The 8977-nt window shown below is 38.1% G+C and overlaps 1 pseudogene; it reads right to left on the bottom strand.

Moving 5' to 3' along the window:
• Positions 1-6954: 6954 nt before the first annotated feature.
• On the bottom strand, positions 6955-8333 carry LOC109690879 (TAR DNA-binding protein 43 pseudogene; annotated as a pseudogene).
• Between the last annotated feature and the right edge of the window lie 644 nt (positions 8334-8977).

Raw genomic sequence — 8977 nt, 5'->3', positions numbered from 1 at the left:
ATGATTAAGTTAAAACCTGGAAACTTTTGAGAAAATTGTCTGAGGCATGACAGTATGATAAGCACTCTTAAAGGGTGGCTATTTTCCCTAATTATTATTCGATGTGTTTTCTTATCTTTCTCGTGTTCTGACAATAGTCTTATCTTTATATTGTGCTCATTTAACAAACTCTTATCATATCTCATGTCTCAGTTTTCCACTTCAATTGGAGTATCTCCTCTGCCAGGTCTCTTGCAGACCTGACATAACTAGGGACAAGCTGCTTCTTGGAGGTTCTTCACATCCTCCATGGGAAAGATAAAGCAGATGAGTTTAAAGTATTATTTTAAAATTCACATTTTACATCCAAAACAGCTGTATTTTATTATAGTTGCTTTGAAGGAGCTGCTTACTTTATTGAGAACTATTGTTGTCATAAAAATGAATTTTAACTCTCTTTTGACAATTTCAGAGATTATAGAATACTTATTTCTAAAGTTCATGAAAGTATAAATCTTAGAAGTAAAAAAAATTGTAAGTCTTTGGGAAAAAGCAAAAGACATTCAGAGAAAAATTTGATAAAAACGAGATAAAGTGAATGACTTTCTAAGTTTAAGAAAATCTTTAGATACAAAGTAGCTATAAAGTCATGCCAGTTATTTGTGATAATTGCAAAGACAGGCTCACTATCAGTTATCCTATTACAGATTTTTAAGTTTTAATGAATTTAAATATTTTCATTTTCTCTATTACTGTTAACTAATTATACAAAGTGTTTCATTGTGGTATTTACATGCATGCATATAATGTACTTTGATCAAATTCACTTATCTATATTACTCTTTCTTAACCCCTCTTTTTCTCCCTCCCCTTTTAAACTGTTTTTAGTGGGTTTGATTATGCTATTTTCATACATATATATAATGCACTTCAATCATATTCACCCTCCATGACCCTCTCCTTTCCCCCTCCCTCCTTCTGCTGGCTCCACTCCCACTTCACAAAGTTTTCACGAAGATAAGTGTGTCTATGTTGTATAGGTAAATCAGCACAGATGGAAGAGATTTGCTATTTGGAGTGTATGTGAGAAAAATAGACTATAAAATGGTAAGGTAGGTGCTGGATTATATTAATCCAGCTCACAGTAAGTTTACTTTTACTAGTCCTCGTTTGCCAATCTGGCTACTGCAAATGGGATAAATGTTCTATGTGTATTGCTTGAGACTGATTTAGAAGAACTTTGTGCGTACTGACTACCACAGAGGGAATTTCAATCGAAGGCTAGAACAGAAATGGCACGGCTTACAATTTCACCACAATCATTTTCAAAAGCAATGTAATTGCCTTTTCCAGACTGCAATACAAAAAAAAAAAATGATGCTACTTCTTACTGAGACTCCTTTGTCATTCTTTAATTCTAAATTGCTAGTAATACTTTAAGATTCCTAATTAGTGCACAAAAGAAAACAACAGGCCACCAAATCAAAGAATAGTCTTATCTCATATAAAAACCTAACCAAAGTGTACAGGAAGTTAAAAAATTATAAAAAAAAATGAAACTCAGGAAAAGCTTGAAAGAAATGAGGAAACTCATCACACTGTGTGCTATTACAAGATTGGTGGGGCACCAGCGTGGTAAAGGGGAAATTTTACCATGGTTGAAGTTTAGGTATTATTTAAGTAACAAGACATGATGGCTGTGTCTATTAACTACGTTGTGGTCATAATGATACCATTTGGTGATTTCCACTTCCTGAATGATTTACAGAAGATTAAAACCCTGCACCAGCATAACAGAAATGAGTATTACAGCCAAGTCCTTTAATTAAACTTTTTAGCCAATTGAATTGAATCATGAAGATAATTTTGTGTCCTGGACACATTTTGTCAAGTTTCTTATGATGTTTATTTCAGTTTCTTGAAATAGTTTGCTTAGAGATTGCAATCAATTTTATTTCCTGCCAAGCATTAATCTACCCCTTTCTGCTCCAATGGTCAAAACTGTTAGATAATAACAAAAATGTCTTAAAATTTCCTTTGAGAAGGTTTTAATTGGCCTAGGCAGAAATCAAGCCTAAGGACTCGAACCACACTGCTTGGTTGAATTTGAGGCCTGCCTTTCTTTGTGAATTGGATAGGTTAGTTAACTCCTCGGTGTCTCACTTTTGTCATCTATGACTGCATAAGCAAGGCAAAACTTCAATAAGACAATACTTGCATAGTAATAGTACAGTGCCTGGTATACGGTAAACACTCCCTACATGTCTCTTGAATTAGCAATGATGTGGGACCCTTCAGCAACCTCTTTGTGGTGCCCTATGTTTACTTTATAAAGGAAGTCATGGTAGTATGATTACTCACATAATTGTCTCCCTTCTGAGACTCTAGGGCTTATGAAGGTAGAGGCATGTGTGTCTTATTTCATGATTGATCACCAATTGATCTCGGCACGATCATGATGCCTGTCTCATAGAAACTTTAATAATTAATTTTCAACAAATGATTACATTATCATTAAATAATAGTTTCTGGAATTAGACTTTGATTTGAATTTCAAAACAAATGAACTGACAAGTCAGCATTGTAAATTAAATGAAGACTTTTCATCCCCTAAGTAGAGTTTTTTCAACCACCTACACATTGACAGTAGATGCAAGAAGGAGGCAATTTTGATGTAAAGCTGGAGCTGGTCCAGGTATCAAAGTATCAGTTGGGAGGCCTAGTTTTGAAGTTTACTCATTGTGGGGCTCTGGGAAGGGTCTCCCATCTCTTTGAGACTCATGTCCCTCAGCTCTAAAAAGGTACAAGAGATGAGAGATAACTAATGTGAAAATACTTTGTAAAGTTTACTTATTTATTACAAAGGTAAGAGATGGTTAGTAAGGGTGAGTATGGCAAAGTGAGAATAGAAAATAATAATTTACTTCCAAGAATATGATGTACTCACTTACAAGAAATTCATCTAGTGGCAAGAAGTTCTCTACTTAGTCCTAAAACTTAGTCCTATTATGACTCTAATATGGTCACCTGTCAAGGGACTAGTAAATCTAAAATTAAAAAAGGCATTCTAAGGATGAAAAATCTTCAAATAGTCCCAAATTGGAGAATATCTGATCCCTATTACTCTACTAGAGACACATATTTATCTACGGAATCCACTGATCAATATTTATGAATTTATAAATTGTAGAAAAAGCTACCTGGGAGCCCTCCAGTGATGGATATTTGTCAGGCCTGTCCATGGATGTGTTTGCATGGTGGGTCCTTTGACAGATGCCATCTCACAGTACCAATCATTACCTCTGCTAGTGAGCTCTGTGTCCATGCAGGAGAATAGAAGTGGACAGGCCTATTTTTCCCCAGTCCCAACTGCTTCAGTAAAACAGACTAATTTCCCATTTTCTTAGCTGTACTTCTCTCTGTGATGTGTACTTTAGGGAAAAAAAACCAGTCACTGGTTATTATTGTAAAGTTTCTATCAACGTACCTGACCATAAAGGAAGTGCAAATCAAAACCACGTTAAGATTTCACTTCACTCCTACGAGAATGACTATCATCAAGAACACAAACAACAAAATGTTGGCAAGGTTATGGGGGAAAAGGAACCCTCATACTCTGTGGGTCGGAATGTAAATTAGTACAACCAGTATGGAAAACAGTACGAAGGCTCCTCAAAAAAATAAAAATAGAACTGCCATATGATTCAGCAATCCTACTCTTAGGTATATTCTCAAAGGAATGTAAGTCAGGTTATGACAAAGGCACCTGCACACCCATGTTTATTGCAGCATTATTCACAATAGCTAGGGTATGGAAACAGCCAAGATGCTCCACTGCTGATGAATGGATTAAGAAAATGTGGTATTTATACACAATGGAATTTTACTCAGCCACAAAGAAGAATGATTTTTTTCGTTTGCAGATAAATGGATGGAACTGAAGAACATCATCTTAAGTGAAGTTACCCAGGTTCAGAAGGCCAAAAGTCACATGTTTTCTCTCATATGTGGAATGTAGACCTAATACAAATCAGCAATATTACGAAAACAGGTCATGATAAGGGGAGGTCACATACGAGAGGGGGAGGGTAAAGGAAGGAAGTTAAGGTGAATATGGTTGTTGTAGTCTCCATACAAGAATGAATATAGAATTTTCAAACCAGTTGAAACAGCCATAAGAAAGGGACTAAGGCAGAAAGAAGAAAAAAGAGGAGATGAACCAAATCGGGCTATAATACACATATACATGGAAAAGCCACAAGGAAACTCCCTGTGTAGCTATTTTAAATAAGCAAAAATGTCATTCTTTTAATTTACAAAATCAGAGAACAGGAGGATGGAACAAGTCTTACCTGGGAGGGGGTTGATACCAGAGGGAAAGGAGAAGGGGGAAGGGAGTAGGGGGGTGAATATGGCACAAATACTGTGTACACATGCATGTAAACAGAAAATTGATACCTGTTGAAACTGTTCCAGAAATGGGGAGAGAGTGATAAAGAAGTATAGTGGAGGGGTGAATTCAAGTATGATATATTTGCTATATTACAGGAACCTTTGTAAATGTCACAATGTACCCCCAAACACAGCAATAAAAAAAAAAGAGAGAGAAAGAAATACCAATGTCTTGCGGCCACATTCTAAAATTAAATACAAGAAGATTACAAAGGAAAAACTTAATTAGGATTAAAGTTTCAGCTAAAGCAACATATATATGTGAATGTTATTGTCTTTGACAATTGCACAGAATTTATTCTTCTTGTGACCTACGAGGACAGGTGTAGACTACCTACATTGTTGATAGTATGCAATGATCTCACAGGAAGCAGATGATAGCTGTTAAATGGGTGTATTGTAAACTCCCCCAAATTTAAATGATTTGATGTAGCACTTGACAGTACCCCCCTTTAAATGTTTAAATGAGGCAGTGATATATTGATGCACTCGTATAGTAAATATACTTATAATAGCAAAATTGAGAGAAATAGTAAAAGTGATAAGCTATAGAAATCTACCGAACTTCACTGTTACACTGTTCCTTGTACTTTCTGTGAATTCTGACAAGAGCACTTTACCTCAAACAAATGAAGAAAATCTTTCACCTCTGGAAAGAAATCCCTATGAGACAGAATTTAAAGTACAAATCACAGTCTCCTTACTAGATAAAGCATATAATTTTCCTCCTTAGGAGTGTGGATTTAAAACAGCTCCCAAGCCTACTTAATTATGGGCCCTCAGAGTCCAAGTAGAAATGACAGATTTTCATTTTGATAGCAACCGCATCAAGTGTTCATTTAGGAAGTATGGGTAATTATTCCAGTTCTTATTTGAAAAGTTTTTTCAACGTTGGTTGTATATTGTTAATGAAAGGATGTGATCTCAATGCATAGCATTTCAGGGCCTTTTCTTCTTTCTTCCCTTTTTTTTGTTATGGGAAATTTTTCTAAATTTAAAAACTGATTTCTCACCTACAGTACACAAACAATAATACCATCTCCAAAGAAGGAGGTGAATTACAGCATTTTTTTTGTTGTTTTGTTTTTTTATTTAAATCAGTTTTATTTAAGAATTTCCAACATTGACAACTCTTATAAAAAGCACCCAAGCACAGGACACAGAACTGCAGCAAACAGCGTTCTTATGTGTAGCTAACAGACATGAGAACTTGCACCCTTCTGGAGACACCCAAGCTCACTGGTGAACTCTGCTTCCAGTACTCCTGCAAAGCACACCCCAGGCTCAGTTCATGTTCTCAGCCCATCAGCTTCAGTCATATTCCCACACTTACAGATCAGTAACAGAAGAGAACACACACCACACAGCATTCACAGCAGTTGACAAAAGGGGAGGGGAAGTACAAGTATCACTTCACTCAACACATTCAACTGACCTGGGTTATCTAGGAACAAAACTCAGTCTTCCAACAGAAGTGGATGTCCTTTGAATGCAAAAACATTCGTACATTATTTGCTATCATTGCTCTCTGCGCACGCTCTCACCAAAGCCACAGGACTGAGAGACACATCTCGCCAAGTTAAAAAATATCCATTATGCACCACCAAGTCTCTGCACGCGCTCTGTTCTTTTCTCGCTCATACTAGCCTTTCATGCCTCGGCACCACATCAATCCCACACAAGGTTTCAAAAGTTCAAACAGCCTTCTGGTTCCATATCTGTATAGCATTGCGTTCATAGCGTTGATACGATTCCATGAAATAAAGAGTAGCGGATAAAAATGGGACACTCACCGTCAAAAACGCAGCCTGTGCGCGTGATGACGAATTCTTGGATGAGAAAGCATGTAGACAGACGTATTCCTATGGCAGAATATTTACAGCACTACTTTCAATGAAGTGCTTCTACCATAAACATTTGAAATGAGATGAACTGCAGAGATTAAATGAAGGCTTCATATTGTACTTTTGTATATGAAGGGAGACAAGTGTTAAAAAAACAAAACTAGAAGAACCAAACATGGTGACATCATGCTCTCCCAAAAGGAGATTTTTCTAAGGAAAAAATCCATATGGTAGGGGTTCAAATGAAAACAAAAAAAAGAATGTAGTTCTAACCAATGGTTTCCACTTTGAACATGCAAAGAATTCACTTAACGAGTCCAGGGATAAAATGTTACAGGAGAAACCTTTTGCTATCAATTGTAGTGTGTTGTTTTACCAATCAGGCAAATAGCAGTTCACTTTCAGCCACTCAATATTTCCACCCTTTATGTAACAAAGCTTATAAAACTCCTTTAGCTCTTCCTCTTTTTTTTTGGCTTATAAATAATTTTTCACAGTGCTGGAGGTTGGGAAGATCTAGATCCAGTGGCGGGTAGATTCAATGTCTGGTAAGGGCCCACTTCCTGGTTCATAGATAAACATCATTTTTCCAGTAACCTCTCATAGAAGAAAGGGAAAATGGTGATCTCTAGGGATCCATTTTATTAGGACATTAATCCTATTCATGAGAGCTTTGAAATGTCAAAAATACTGCTGAATATACTTCACACTGAACAAACCAATTCTGAAAATTCTTAGTACATGTTATTTTACAATATACTTACCGTGAGTTTAGAAAAATTTGAATTCCCACCATCCCACACCAACCAACCCTAGCCCACCCTTACATCCCCGAGCCGGAAGATTTAGAATCCATGCTCGAGCCAAAGCCTCCATTGAAACCACTACCTGACCCCGCATTCGATGCAGAGCCCCAGCCAATTGCCGCACCGGAGTTAGAACCACTGTAAGAGTTATTTCCAGAACCAAAAGTTTGATTTGGCTCTCTCTGCATGTTCCCCTGACTTTGGTTATTACCTGACGGGCCTGACTGGTTCCGCTGACTGGCTAACATGCCCATCATACCCTAACTGCTCTGCAGTGCTGCCTGGGCTGTAGCCATCATTGCTGGATTAATGCTGAAAGCACCGAAGTTCATCCCTCCACCCATATTACTACCCTGATTATTTCCCAAGCCAGCTCCACCCCCTCTACTGTTACCAAACCCACCCTGATTCCCAAAGCCACCTGGATTACCACCAAATCTTCTACTTCTTTCTAACTGTCTATTGCTATTGTGCTTAGGTTCGGCATTGGATGTATGCACGCTGATTCCTTTAATGATCAAGTCCTCTCCACAAAGAGATTGGGCAACCTGATCATCTGCAAATGTAACAAAGGCAAAAGCCCTGAATGGTTTTGGAATGAAGACATCCACCACTTCTCCGTATTGACAGAAGAACTGCTGCAGCTCTTCAGCAGTCATGTCCTCTGTACAACGCCCAACACCTTTCTGCTTCTCAAAGGCTCATCTGGGCTTTGCTTGGAATTAGGAAGCTTACAGTCACACCACCGTCCATCTATCATATGTCGCTGTGACATTACTTTCACCTGGGTTTCGTATTCCGTAAAACGAACAAAGCCAAACCCTTTTGAGTGACCAGTTTTAGTATCTTTCTTGATCTGCACCATAAGAACTTCTCCGAAGGTACTAAAATAGTCCTTTAGGTCCTGCTCAGTTGTTTTCCACGGGAGACCCAGCACTATTAAATCAGATGTTTTCTGGACCGCTCTTTTCACTTTCACTGCTGATGAAGCAAGCGTCTCATCCATTTTCCTTTTGTTATCTTTGGGATAGTTGACAACGTATACCAGATTTCCCCGGCCAGCATCCGGGGCGTGCAGAATTCCCTCCACCAGCCGGACACCTCTCATACACTGAGACACTGGATTCCTATGGCGCAGCCCGCAGGCCCTTGGAAACTGGGCTGTAACCGTGGACAGTAGCACTGTCGTCTTCAGACGGTATCTCAATGGGCTTGTCATTCTCATCTTCCGTTACCCGAATATATTCAGACATCTTATTTCTCCGCTAGGCCACAGCTAGGAAGAGCGACAGAGAAACTGAAGCAGTGAGGGGTCCGAGAGCAGCCCAGCTACCGCTTCGTTCCCACAAAATGGCCTGAATTACAGTGTTGATGGAAAAAAATTATGTTTCAGGGCAGAAAAAAATTCTGGTCATCAACTCAGAGGGTCAATATTATGGCCAACATTTCTTATTTCAGATCTTCAGTCCTTTATTGCAAAGCATTAAATCCATGGCAATGGTTCTAGAGGGAGACCCTTAATTTACTATAGGGAAGGGATAGAGGTGCCCACATAGCATTAGTTGATCTGTGGGATTGGCTTTCAGAGCAAGGAATAAGGTAGAACTTTGAGCTCCAAAATTTAAAGCTACACAAATAACAAACTTCTATTATTGTAACATGACTCTTTTAGAAACATTTTTTATTTCACTTAAATATTTTGAGGATAACGACAATAATTTAAGTAGGCAGAGAAGACATTTTTATTTCTATTTTAATTAATGAGTCTTAGGGATGGTAATTATTATAGTCAAATCAGACACCTATAGCACATTGGATGCTGGAATCCACAGCTCAGAACTCTTAGCACAGGTTTCTCTGTGTATGGCCATTGCTTCAGGTATCATAGTTAGGGCA

Source organism: Castor canadensis, chromosome 6, assembly GCF_047511655.1.
Source record: "Castor canadensis chromosome 6, mCasCan1.hap1v2, whole genome shotgun sequence".
In the NCBI taxonomy this organism is placed as follows: Eukaryota; Metazoa; Chordata; class Mammalia; order Rodentia; family Castoridae; genus Castor; species Castor canadensis.
This window is presented reverse-complemented; position numbering and strand designations above follow the sequence as displayed.